The sequence below is a fragment of the Lethenteron reissneri genome, unplaced genomic scaffold (genome assembly GCF_015708825.2).
Source record: "Lethenteron reissneri isolate LAM-NWPU_2019-01 unplaced genomic scaffold, ASM1570882v1 scaffold_1235, whole genome shotgun sequence".
Classification (NCBI taxonomy): domain Eukaryota; kingdom Metazoa; phylum Chordata; class Hyperoartia; order Petromyzontiformes; family Petromyzontidae; genus Lethenteron; species Lethenteron reissneri.
This window is the reverse complement of record NW_026890932.1, coordinates 1-12,441: the sequence shown is the minus strand read 5'-3', so window position 1 is coordinate 12,441 and position 12,441 is coordinate 1. Positions and strand designations below refer to the sequence as shown.

General features: G+C 45.4%; 1 pseudogene; it reads right to left on the bottom strand.

Annotated features, from left to right (window-relative positions):
* Window positions 1-911: 911 nt before the first annotated feature.
* Window positions 912-12,259, bottom strand: LOC133361779 (ras-related protein Rab-18-like; annotated as a pseudogene).
* Between the last annotated feature and the right edge of the window lie 182 nt (window positions 12,260-12,441).

The window sequence follows — 12,441 nt, the reverse complement described above, 5'->3', positions numbered from 1 at the left end:
CTTCAAGGACAGTGCATATCATTATCATCATCAGAGTTGTTTCTTTTTGTTTGCATTTTGACTGCTTGTGTTGCGGTTATTGCAAACATGATGCCTTGTATAAAGGTGTCAGTTTTGTACCAGTTGAAAGGGTAAAAACCTACTAGTATCCTAGTCATGTTCACAATGGACACCACAAACGGCTGTGTTAAATCTTTTATCAGTCGATTCCTGGGGTTATATAGTATTCGTGAGAGATCACGTGTCTCAATGGCTTCCCACCATGTTATAAACAGTGACCGTACTGTATCTCTGAACCACAACCCCACTGCAGCAGCCCCGAGTCTCCCGCACATCTCCATTTATATACCGACACGAGGCCACGCCCCCCTTCTCGATCGTTCTCGCTGACTTTGGACGCTCACTCCACCGTCAGACACCACCGTCCTCTTCCGTCGCCTGACCACGCTCCCTTCTCGAACATTCCCGTAGCCATCGGTCCCTTCGCACTCACAACTGACTCCCGTCATTACCTCCCGTGGCCACTGGTGCATTCGCGCTGCAGGCTGACCTCCCCTGTCATTACCTCCCGTGGCCACCCAGTCCCTTCGCATTGCAGGCTGACTCCCGTCATTACCTCCAATCCCTTCACACTCACAGCTGACTCCACTGTCATTACCTCCAATAGCCACCAGTCCCTTCGCACTTACAACTGACTCCCCTGTCATTACCTCCCGTGGCCACCAGTCCCTTCACACTCACAACTGACTCCCCTGTCATTACCTCCCGTGGCCACGAGTGCATTCATACTCAAGAGTCCCATGATTCATACTTAACATTATTAGTAGTTAATAAAAGGGACTCGATGAGACATGCAGTTTTCTAAAATCAAAAGACAAAACGGCTTGGAGGGAAGGGGGAGGAACAGAAAAGTGTTTCCAATATTTAACTCTTTTATTCATACATTTGTACCGGTCCAATTTCAAAAGGGATTATTATGGACTGCACAACGTGTAATACCTTCAGTAAGAGAACAGTGGCCGAGGGTAACATTATAACAGTCGAGTTCTCAAGCGACTTTCAAAAGGCGCGATAGGGTTATATAAAGACGGCGTCAACCCACAACGGGCTCAAGCAGCTAAGAACAATGTACAAATGTGTGAACAATATATTGAGAGCTTGACAAAAGCTGAACGAGACAACGATCCTTTTCCGTAGGTGTGCAATCTCCGCGTTGACGAGTGTGAACCACTACGTCGTGATGCTGCGTTGCCCGGTCAATTAAAAGTGTGCTTGAAAATACATTTCTCCCGACTTCACATGCTCGGCATGCATCGCAGGATCGACAGCGTCGGTGAAGGTTCGCGTCACCGTGGGTGGAACGAACGTCGCGCTCCCCGAAACGTCGAAAGAAAACCGCTGCGGTGACCCGACACTGAACGGCATCGCAAAGCAGGACGGGAAAGTGTTAGTTTATAATTGTTTTTCCACACGAGCTTATATTGCATGTTAAGCGCTTGTTCGACTCAAGTGAGAATCGTGTAAAAAAAAAAAAGCATCCGTCTCCCCGTACATTTTTACACGTATTTATTTACTTAAGATATATATATTTTTAAATGGTACATTTTTTTTTCATTTGTCAAAATGACAAATTCATTTCCCGTTGGAAATTCTTGCCGGCCGGCAAGCAGCTAAACACTGTCCCCCGTCAGAGGAAGGCCTCAGAAGAGGATGTCGGAGAACTACTTCTGAAGTCACTTCAATAGGCCTCCTTTATCCATCACACCCTTTGTATGCCCAGCAAAGTTCACCATACATCAGGCAAACGGATAGTTTTCAATTTTGGTCTGTCCAATTTAGTGAAAATGCAATTACTTTGGTGGTCTCAGTCCAGTCACATTTTGTGACTTGGCTCAGACCCATCAACCCACTAAATTTGATAACTCAGTTTTTAACCGTCCAGATTCAACAGCAGGATCTCAGCAGTGCCAAATACATCGTCCCGACATGATATGAACCTCCTGAAAGAGGACTTATTTATTTTCTTCAATCAAACTGACGGCGAAAACACGAGAGAAATAACAAGAGCAACAAATACAAGACAGATACATAACCCAAAGAGACGAAAGCAGCGGACTGCCACGCACAGGAGGACAGAGGGGGAGGTCGAAGTGAATGAGGTCGAATCAGACCTGGGGTCAATTACAGTGAACAATTACAGCAGCCTCGTTAACTCAAGCAACCATCGCAATTGCGTGGCGATCGGAATTGAGTACAGATGACACAATTTACAATCGTAATTGATCCAGAGTCTGGGTTGAATACAAGTTTTCCTGTTTGTAAGATTATACTCTCTCGAGTGGGGGGAGGGGGGCGGCTGAGCTCATTCTAACGGAAGCCCTTCGCTAAATTACAAGGCGGTACACGTTTGTACCTCTGTTTTTTCAAAAGCTTGAGCGAGCGAACAAATTCCCCGTGGGCACTCGCTGTGACTAAGCAAGCGCCGTGGGTGTGTGTGTGCGTGCGTGCACGTAGCCTGGCACAAGCGACGTTGCGACATCACCGCCACTTAGTGGCGGTTGGCGGTTGCTGTCGGTGTGCGTGCGGGGGGGGGGGGGGGGGAAAGAGCTGGGCGATGAATGAACGGTCAGCCCGGCTCAGACTTGGCTGGAGCGCGAACCGCCGCCTCCGCTGCCGTCGTGCTTGTGCGTTCGGAGAGCTTTGGGGTCGTGGGACGAAAAGGCGCCAAGGACTTTGCGCGACGCTCAGGCGAGGGAGCAGTAGCCCCCACAGCTCCCGGCGCCCGGCGTCGCCTCGTCTCTCCCAAGCTGCACGCCGGAGCGGCTTTGGCCCTGACCCTCGCTCTCCCACAGGCCGGGCGTCTGGATGATCTTTTCCACCAGCTCTTCGAAGGCGCACTGCACTCCGTCTCGCGTCTTAGCGCTCGCCTCTGAGCAGCGTGCACGCACGCACGCGGTGGTGGAACACGCGCGCACACACACACACACAAAGGTCCCCCGCCGTGTAGACTTTAATAGACTGTTAGGGGCAAGTGCCGTTAAGCGAGCAGCACCTATGAAGGCCGGCACGGCACACGAGGGGGGGTGTTGGTGGCCAACACCACGCCCGGCCGTCTTCGTCTCCCAGAGTGGCGATGTTTTACACAGCACCAGGTACTCATTTGAGGCCGAGTCGACCTCGGGGAGGCCCGGGACCGGTTCAGATAATCGTCATCGGTGGTGGTTCGTAAACAGGAATAGAACTCGTAGCGCAGCGCGCTAACCGCTGCACCACCCCTCATCCCACACACAGAGTGGTCAAGCGCTGTGCTACAAACACAGGACGCATGATTATTTGTACTCGTGCTACTCTTATCGCACACACACTATCACGAAGGAACTTTGATTTCGATTTAAAGCTTTCGTGACTGCAGGGATTAATCTTCTTGGTTCTTTCGGTAAAGTCACGTAGAAGGGAAGTAATAAAATAATAAAAATAAACATAATAAAATAATTCTCACGACGCGCCCTTTCCCCCCCCTCCCAACCCAGCTTATATATACGCTCCAAGCTCGTGTGCTGTTTCATTCAGACGCTGTCTCCCCGACAGACCTGGTTTTCACCTGAGGACGGCTGCTTGCGTTGTGGCCGAAACGTCGTGAGAATTATTTTATTATGTTTTATTTTTATTACTTATTACTTCCCTTCTACGTGACTTTACCGAAAGAACCAAGAAGATGAAGGAACTTTGCTTTACAGACTGATCTTGTCTGCCAGGAGGGGTAAAATGTAAGTGATTTGTGGGCGATTTTATTTTTTCTTTAGGGAAATCCGGACAGTGATGCCGTCACAGATGGCGAACTCCGTTTAAATAACGTCAAGGTCCTTTCACGTCCACAGGTATGGGTCGGCAAAATGGTTGGAAGTTTTAAATACGATAAAGCTAGTTTGTGGTGCTAAGAAATAAAAATCAATAGCAAAGACCTCCAGTAAAACCTTGGATTGCGAGTAACTTTGTCTGCGAGTGTTTTGCAAGACAAGCACATTTTTAAAATAAATATTAATTTGATAAACGAGCGAGGTCTTGAAATACGAGTAGTACGTGTATACGCTTTGTCTGCCGAGCGTCACGTGATCACAACTGATATACGAGTGCTTTAGATTACAAACACGTTTCCAGAAAGAATTATGCTCGCAATGCAAGGTTTTACTGTAAAAGAAAATGTGTTTACCACATTGTCTTAGGGGTAAATCCAATACAGTACACTGTACGATTCATCCTTTTAAAAAGGTGGTAATACATAGATTTCTTTCAACCTTATCACATGCATTATTTAACAGTGTCAGAATGTGTCAATTTGATTCTGGTTCATATGGACTTAGGTAAAAGCAGAAGTAGATGTGTAAGCTGCTGACAACTACTGCACTGCATTTTAAAGATTATACTATGCTCCCGAAAGTTAAGATGCACCCCATACTTGTGCCTGGTGTCAATAAAGTTATACGAATCTAGTCACACACACCTCCAAGATTCATACTCTTAGGTTTTTTCGGTAAAGTCACGTAGGTAAAAATAAAATTAAAAGTTAATAAAAGTAATAATGGAAATAAAATAAAATAATAAATCACGACGTTTCGGAGGCAACACAAGTCTCCGTCATCAGGTGGGACCGTCACAGCTAAAATTACTGCATCCATGCAGTTGCCTCCGAAACGTCGTGATTTATTATTTTATTTCTACTATTACTTTTATTAACTTTTAATTTTATTTTTTACCTACGTGACTTTACCGAAAAAATCTAAGAGTATGAATCCTTGCAGTCACGAAAGTTTAAAATCTAGAACTTCCAAGATTATCCGATGCTTTAAGATACAGGTAGAAAAAAAAACAATGCGTCTTACAATCCTAAGAAGTAAGCGTGCGTGCGTGCGCACGCGCACAGATAGACTTACCGAATGAACAGCATGGAATGTTTCCTGGCAAACTTCAAACCTTCTGTCCGATCCAGAACTCTCCCATCCTGCAAGCACAATCAGGAAGTGGCGGCAGAGGGTAGAAATAAAAACAACTCCCTCCACCCCTACCCACCGCGGCGGCTTTCGGCGGTCAACAACAATGCCTTTACCACCGAGCAATGAAGGAAAGGTTATACATATCCTTTGGTTCTTTCGGTAAAGTCACGTAGGTAGAAAATAAAATAAATAAAACATTAAAAAAATACAACTAAAAATCGTAAAGAAACAAAAACTCACGACGCTTCAATCGCAAACCACAAGCGGTCATCGCCGCCTAATGACGACCACTTATGTTGCGATCGAAACGTCGTGCAGTTTTTAGTTTGTTATTTTTAATTTTTATTCTTTGTAAATTTTATTTTCTATCTACGTGACTTTACGGAAAGAAACCAAAGAGTATGAATACTTGCAGTCACGAAAGCTTCAGTCACGAAAGTTTTACGTCAGAAAGGTTACAAACCACTTGGTGCAATGCTCTGAAGAAGGGGCACTGCGAGATCGACTTAGAGAAGCCTTGCCAAGGTTAATTTTTTTGACACGTTTGGGACCTCAAATGTAAATAAAAACCTCCGTGAAGCTGGCTGCCTACGATCTCTAACAGTCGACACTGGGTTTTTGTTTTACGATAAAAGATACATTTTCACAATACGACTATTCATCGCAAGATCGATTCCCCATACTTGTTTCGAGCTGTGTTTAAGCATTTGAGTTGCTTTGTTCGTGTGCTTTTCCGTACAAGTAAAAAGATTACTCCACTGCAGCCGTCGACTGCTGAAACGGATCTCTACGTCGCCAGGGATGAAACCCGTGTCTGGCCGCCTAAACCGTGACATGTTCATCCACGCTTTGTATCGTCTCCAATACCGCTTAGAGATTTAAAAAAAATTAAAGATGAAGTCATGCGCACATGGTATAGAGCGAGCTAATTTTTTGGCGCAGCATCAAGGCCAACTCCCCAGGGGACTATCCTTTTACTCAGGCGCAGAGTACGCCGCGCGCATGCGTACGCCGTGATCTATGGCTGTTGGTCACGTTCCCGTGATGAAGTGCATGCATGTGCAAAAAAAACGTACACAGGAAGCACAGCTACATCTGCAGGTTCGCCGTTTCAATGCAACATTTCATTTATTTTGTTTCATTTCTGTTTCCTGCGTGACGTAACAACATCCACAGCTGCCAACAACTGTTTCATTATCCAATCTTAATGCTCACAATATTTTCCCAGCACAGTTAACGAGGCCAAACGAAACATTCTCCGGTGGAACGCTTGCAAACAACAAGCAGGCAGTTAGTGTGCTCATATTTTTTTTATTTAGCTAGCGTTAACTTATTCTTGGTTCTTTCGGTAAAGTCACGTAGAAGGGAAACAATAAAATAATAAAAATATTAAACAATTAAATTCTCACGACGTTTCGACTGCAACACAGGCAATCATCATCAGGTGTGAAATCCACAGCAAGAAAATTTGAAAAAAGTGGCGTTTTTTTTCTTACCGAAAGAACCAAGAATATGAATCCCTGCAGTCATGAAAGCTTTAAATCTAAATTTAGCGTTAACTTGTTGTGCTATGAGAGTATTCATTTTAGCCGGGAAACCTTATTCTATGTTGATGCCGATTAATACTGTGGGTGTGTATTTTCCATCTTTAAAAAAGGATCCTGTGACGTCATTCGCAAAGAGTAAGCCCATTGTGTGCGGGGGTGTCACGGTCTGCCTTCGCCAAAATTTAAAGTGCACGCACAAAGTACTCCACTGGGATAATCACGTAGCAAACATTGCCCCTTACTGCAAAACCACTGCACCACCATGCCTGTTGAACATTGCGTGCTTTCGTGATGGTAGCATGTGTGTATATTGAACTTACTCTTTGGTTTTCTCGGTGAAGTCACGTAGATAAAAATAAAGAAATGAAAACAACTAAATTAAATCATGACGTTTCGGAGGCAACACAAGCTTTCCGTCTTCAGGTGGAACTGTTACAGCCAAAGTAGCTGGAGTACTACAGCGACGTTCCAGCCAAAGTCGCTGTAGTACTAGTCGCTGTAGTACTAGTACTACAGCAGTATTAGTACTACAGCGACTACCTGAAGACGGAGGCTTGTGTTGCCTCCGAAACATCGTTATTTAATTTAGTTGTTTTCATTTATTTTATTTTTTATCTACGTGACTTCACCGAAAAAAACAAAAAGACTACCTGAAGACGGAAGCTTGTGTTGCCTCCGAAACGTCGTGATTTAATTTAGTTGTTTTCATTTATTTTATTTTTTACCTCCGTGACTTTACCGAAAAAACCAAAGAGTATGAATCCTTGCAGTCACGGAAAGCTTCAAATCTAGAATTATGTTGAACTTCTTTCGCATCGTACATAGCAAACCGTGCTCATGGACAAATAGGTAAATACAAAAGGCTGTTAAAGAAATTAATTTTAAATCTAGATGATTAAAAGTGCATAGCTCCAGTGGCTTCCTAATATCAGAAGGAAAAAGAACTCAGAGACCCACAGAGATCAAGACTCGAATCGAACCAGAGACCCACAGACACCCAAAGAGATTCAGAGACTCAAATAGAACCACAGAGACCCATAGACACCCAGATAGATCCAGAGACTAATATAGAACCACAGAGACCCATACTCATATGTATGTTGAACTTCTTTCGTACGTAGCCAACCGTGCTAATCGGAGGTGCAGGGGAAGGACAACTTGCTCTTTTACGAATTGTGCAAACACCAAATGATTGATTTGATGTTCTACTGACTTGGGCCCTCGTGGAATGTGAACCACACAGAGGCGGGGAGATGTGCAAGGCTCACCTTGTCAATTTTGTTTCCACCAGCATCTTGACGATGTCGCTGCGTGTGGTGTACGTCTCAAGCTCGCTCAGCCAGTTCTCCAGCTTCAAGAAGGTGTCTCGCTTGGTCACATCGTACACTGCCAAAAACACGAGGGGCACGTAAGAGAAATGCCCTTTGGTCGGATGCATTCTACCACGACGCTCGCTGCATAGCGCGCGGGGTGCATGGCTGGAGGGCACGGTTAAGGCAAAATGTAACTTCGACGCAGAAGAAACGCCAACTTGACGGGGGGAGCGTACTCAGCGTGGGCACAACAGCATTTCCCAAACACCACCTTCACCACCAATGCAGCAGCAGCACAACAAGTACCACCACCACTACTGAGAAAACAACAATATCACTTCGCCACCACCACCACTATCATCAGCACTCCTGCAATTTAATAGTGACTGCGCAATGTCATTTGCCGATTGCACAACACCACGTGGACACAACTGGGACGATGTGGTCACATATCTAATTATGCCCTGATGATTCTGAAAAACGGGTACACGTATATATTATGCATTAACGAGTCATAACCGCCCCGAGGAAACCAGCTCACGTGCAAGTGCTACGCGATTGCTACATCACAGGACTGCGAGAGATTGCGACGCTTCTAAGCCCCATCCAGCAGTGGAGAGGTCTTTGATGATCATGATAATGATGGAATATTAAAGCTCAGACCCCCCCCCCCCCAACAATGGAATGTGGAATTCCCACCACTACTCAAGGCAACACCCTCAAAGGAGTACGAGGTTGTTTGCTTGTTTAGAGGACAGAGACACTTTTGTTTTTGATTACAGACTGAAGTTGTGACTTGTACGTGTCCATGCACCTCTTCTGCGGGAAAAACACATCGTTCCAAAGGAATATTTAGTCGTGTTCCCTTCTAAACAAACACCAACATTTCCCCACCGTAATTTAACAAATTCCTGCGGAGGGAGCTGGTAGGAACATTGGGTTGCTCGGTCAATGGCCAGGGTCAACGGCGGCCGTGGGTATTCCGCAAATATGCCCGATCTGTGAGGGCGGGCACAAGCCGGCGTGGTAGGTTAAACGTTTTATAAGGGCCCCACGGGGTGACCAGCCCCCTTCCCACCCAGCCCCACCTCTCCCACCCAAGCCCCTCCCTGCACGACGGATGGACGGACACAATAATCCCCTGTGGGCTGGTGTAACCAGGAGGTTCTAACAGTACAAGCTGCCATTGCTTTACACTGCTTCAGGAATGTATTTAGAACAAAGGTCCGTTTCTGTTTAACCGATTAATAATACCCATAACGGTTGGAACACGACCCCAACGTAAACATTCGCGGACGCAATGTACCGCGCACATACGAGCCGATTCATACACATAACGTGGCAATACATTTTAACATGTAGGCTTTTCGCGACCAATGTTATTCCTAATCAAAGTTTTTGGGTTTAGATCGCGTTATTTATAAATGTGTCATAACCCTCCACCACCCGACACGGCAATCAGTAAAAAAGTGTCACGTTGACAAAAGACAAATAGTTTCACTGCTTTAGCCCACCGGTGTGTTGAAGCCAAATTGTAAATGTTGTGGTTTCACGCTTCAACACACCGGTGGGCTAAAGCAGTGAACTATTTGTCTTTTGTCAACGTGACACTTTTTTACTGATTGGCCGTTGGGGTGGTGGAGGGTTACGACACATTTATAAATAACGCGATCTAAACCAAAAACTTTGATTGTGGCAATACATGTTTGCTCTGTAGTCAAACCACAACTCGAAAGTCAGTACGTCTCCTTGCTCATGTAAGTAAACTAAACTATTTGTTATTCACCGGGTAATGGAATTCACACCCTTACTACAACAACAGCAGCAAGAATGTGTATGTTGAACTTCTTTCGCACCATACGTCGCCAAACCGTGCTATTCAGAGGCGCAGGATGGTAACACAAACAACGATGGCAGTTTTGGGTGGCCGTCATCCAGCAGTGGATTGACCACGACCGATGACAAGAGCACGTTCAACATTCATGGCATTTATAACGAGGATAACAATAATGACAAGTGGGTGGGAAGTGCTTATCCCCCCCGTGTGTGTACAGCCCTGGGCCAGTCGCGAAGGCGACAGAGTCTGTTTGATGGCACACGTTGTGACATGGGCCAAATCGGAAACTCAAGTTTTTCGATCCCATAGGGATGATGGGAGAGTCAACGCCTGACCAGGAAATGTATTCAAATATTTAAACCTACTTTTTATTTGACCAGGTAAGGCCCACGGATCTATATAGCTCTTTTTCAGAAGAAACCTTGCTGCAAATGATAGCTCAAGGAAGTGGCTTTTCACGTGTACATTTATCGCAGGCAAATACTCTAAAACGCATATTTCTAATCGCGGAGGGAGAAACCGCAGGACCCGGAGAAAAAAAATCACCGCGACCACGGGGAGAACATGCAAACTCCAAATATACAGCAGGAGTCAGGGTCGGGATCAAACCCACAAGTTCCCGCATACCAGGCTAGGGGTCGTAACATCTCGCCACATGTGGCATGCCATACACAATGGGATGCCACCTCTTCTGCATCTGAGGCTATGATCCATAACATAACCATTGTTGATGTTCACAAACTCATTCAGTTTAGCCCGCGTAGCTACAAGAGCTGTTTTTTTTTTAAGCTTGCGTGTTCCTTAACCAAAGATTACCACCAAATCACTAGGAATGTGCCCAATCTCATCAGATCTCAGGAGCTAAGCGGGGTTTCGGTATGGATGGCGCTTGGATAGGCAACCATCTAGGTTGTATGTGCAACTTTTTCCACACCATTCGTAGCCAACCGTGCTCATCGGATTTGTGGGGGAAGGACAAAAAAATGTACCCGTAAAAACAAAGTTTTTCTATAAATCCTTTATATGCGTGGCGGCTAGAGTCCTCTCGTCCTCTGGCTTGAGATGGCTGCCACCTATGGGTCAGATGATTGCCTGCCACCATTAAGCAATTGGTAATTAAATATAAACAAATTTTCCTAAAATGTTAAACATTTTGGAAAAAACGCACAACGAGTCTGTGTGCCAAATGTCAGCTCGATTGGATCACGGGAAGTGGGTTAAAAAACGACCGAAAGATTTGCACGGTCGTAAGCGCGCAAGCAAGCAAGTGAACTTAATATAAAGGATTTAAAAAAGGGCCGAATTATTGCAGACTCACTTTGCCCACACACATTGTGTAGCACGGAAGCACGGACTCACCGAGAATCACCCCCTGCGCTCCTCTGTAGTAGCTCGGCGTCAGGGTGCGAAAGCGCTCTTGGCCAGCCGTGTCCTGTGCGGGAGAAATTCAAAGTGCCGCGCGAAAGCAAGCAATTGCAAAACAAGGCTGCACCGTCACCGCATTTCTTACATTTCATATTCGACCCTTCTTAATCGCGCAGGCTAATCGCAAAGGCCGCTACAGTTACACAGATAAATGTAATCTGCCAGTAGGAGGTGATCTTGCCATGTGGTTTCACCCGATTAAAAGTACATTTGAGCTTTACAAATGTGTAACATGTCCGGGGTAAAGAAGACTAGCCTGCAAGACAAAGAACATTTGCAATGCAACATAATGTCCACTGACCAGTTTTTTTTAACATGCAAAACAACGACAGTGTATCTTCTTGGTTCTTTCGGTAAAGTCACGTAGAAGGAAAATAATAAAATAATAAAAATAAAACATAATCAAATAATTCTCACGACGTTTCGGCCACAACGCAAGCATCCGTCTTCAGGTGGAGAACAGGTCTGTCTTACGTTGTGGCCGAAACGTCGTGAGAATTATTTTATTATGTTTTATTTTTATTATTTCCTTCTACATGAATTTACCGAAAGAACCAAGAAGATGAATCCCTGCAGTCACGATAGCTTTAAATCGAAACGACAGTGTACCTTTGCTGTTCCAGCAGCAAGCAGTATATTAAGTAGTATCGCTCTCTGATTTGTTTTTGGGTTGCATGTCAAGACATCGTGCCATCGTTTGGCACGATGTCTTGACATTCTGTTCCACGTCCTGGGAGATTGGTTAGGAACTGTCCAATCTCACCACCAACTTATTCAGGTCCTTGAAGAAGCTACCAGCACGTGGAATCGAAAGGCATCACGTCCAAATGAACATGCGGTACAATCTGAAAACAACCATGCGTCGAGAGCGAAACAGCGCGACCACGAACACCCGTGCAGTAGGATCACCTACGATATTACTGAATTGCCTGCACAGCACAACGCTTGAACGTGAACAGAAATCCACCCTTAATTTCCACAAATGGATGGCGTGCGACAACGAGCCGAGCGAGCGCTCTGGCGACTCACCCAAATAGCGAGCTTTGCTTTGTTTCCATCCACAGCGATTGTCTTCACTTTAAAATCAACACCTGGAAGAAAAAAGACCCACAAAACACTGAGTACCCCCCGCTCAACCCCACAGAACTAAACACAAGGTCTGCACTGACAAAGGCTTTGTCTCGGGGGTTTCTAAGTAATGGCTTGAATGCCCGAGCCAAATGCAGACAACTAAACCAGCCAAAGTGATCAAAGGGTGTGGGGGGGCCAAACGTGGCAATTAAAAACGGCGCTGAAGGCGACGAGATCCTTGGCAGCCACATTACGGT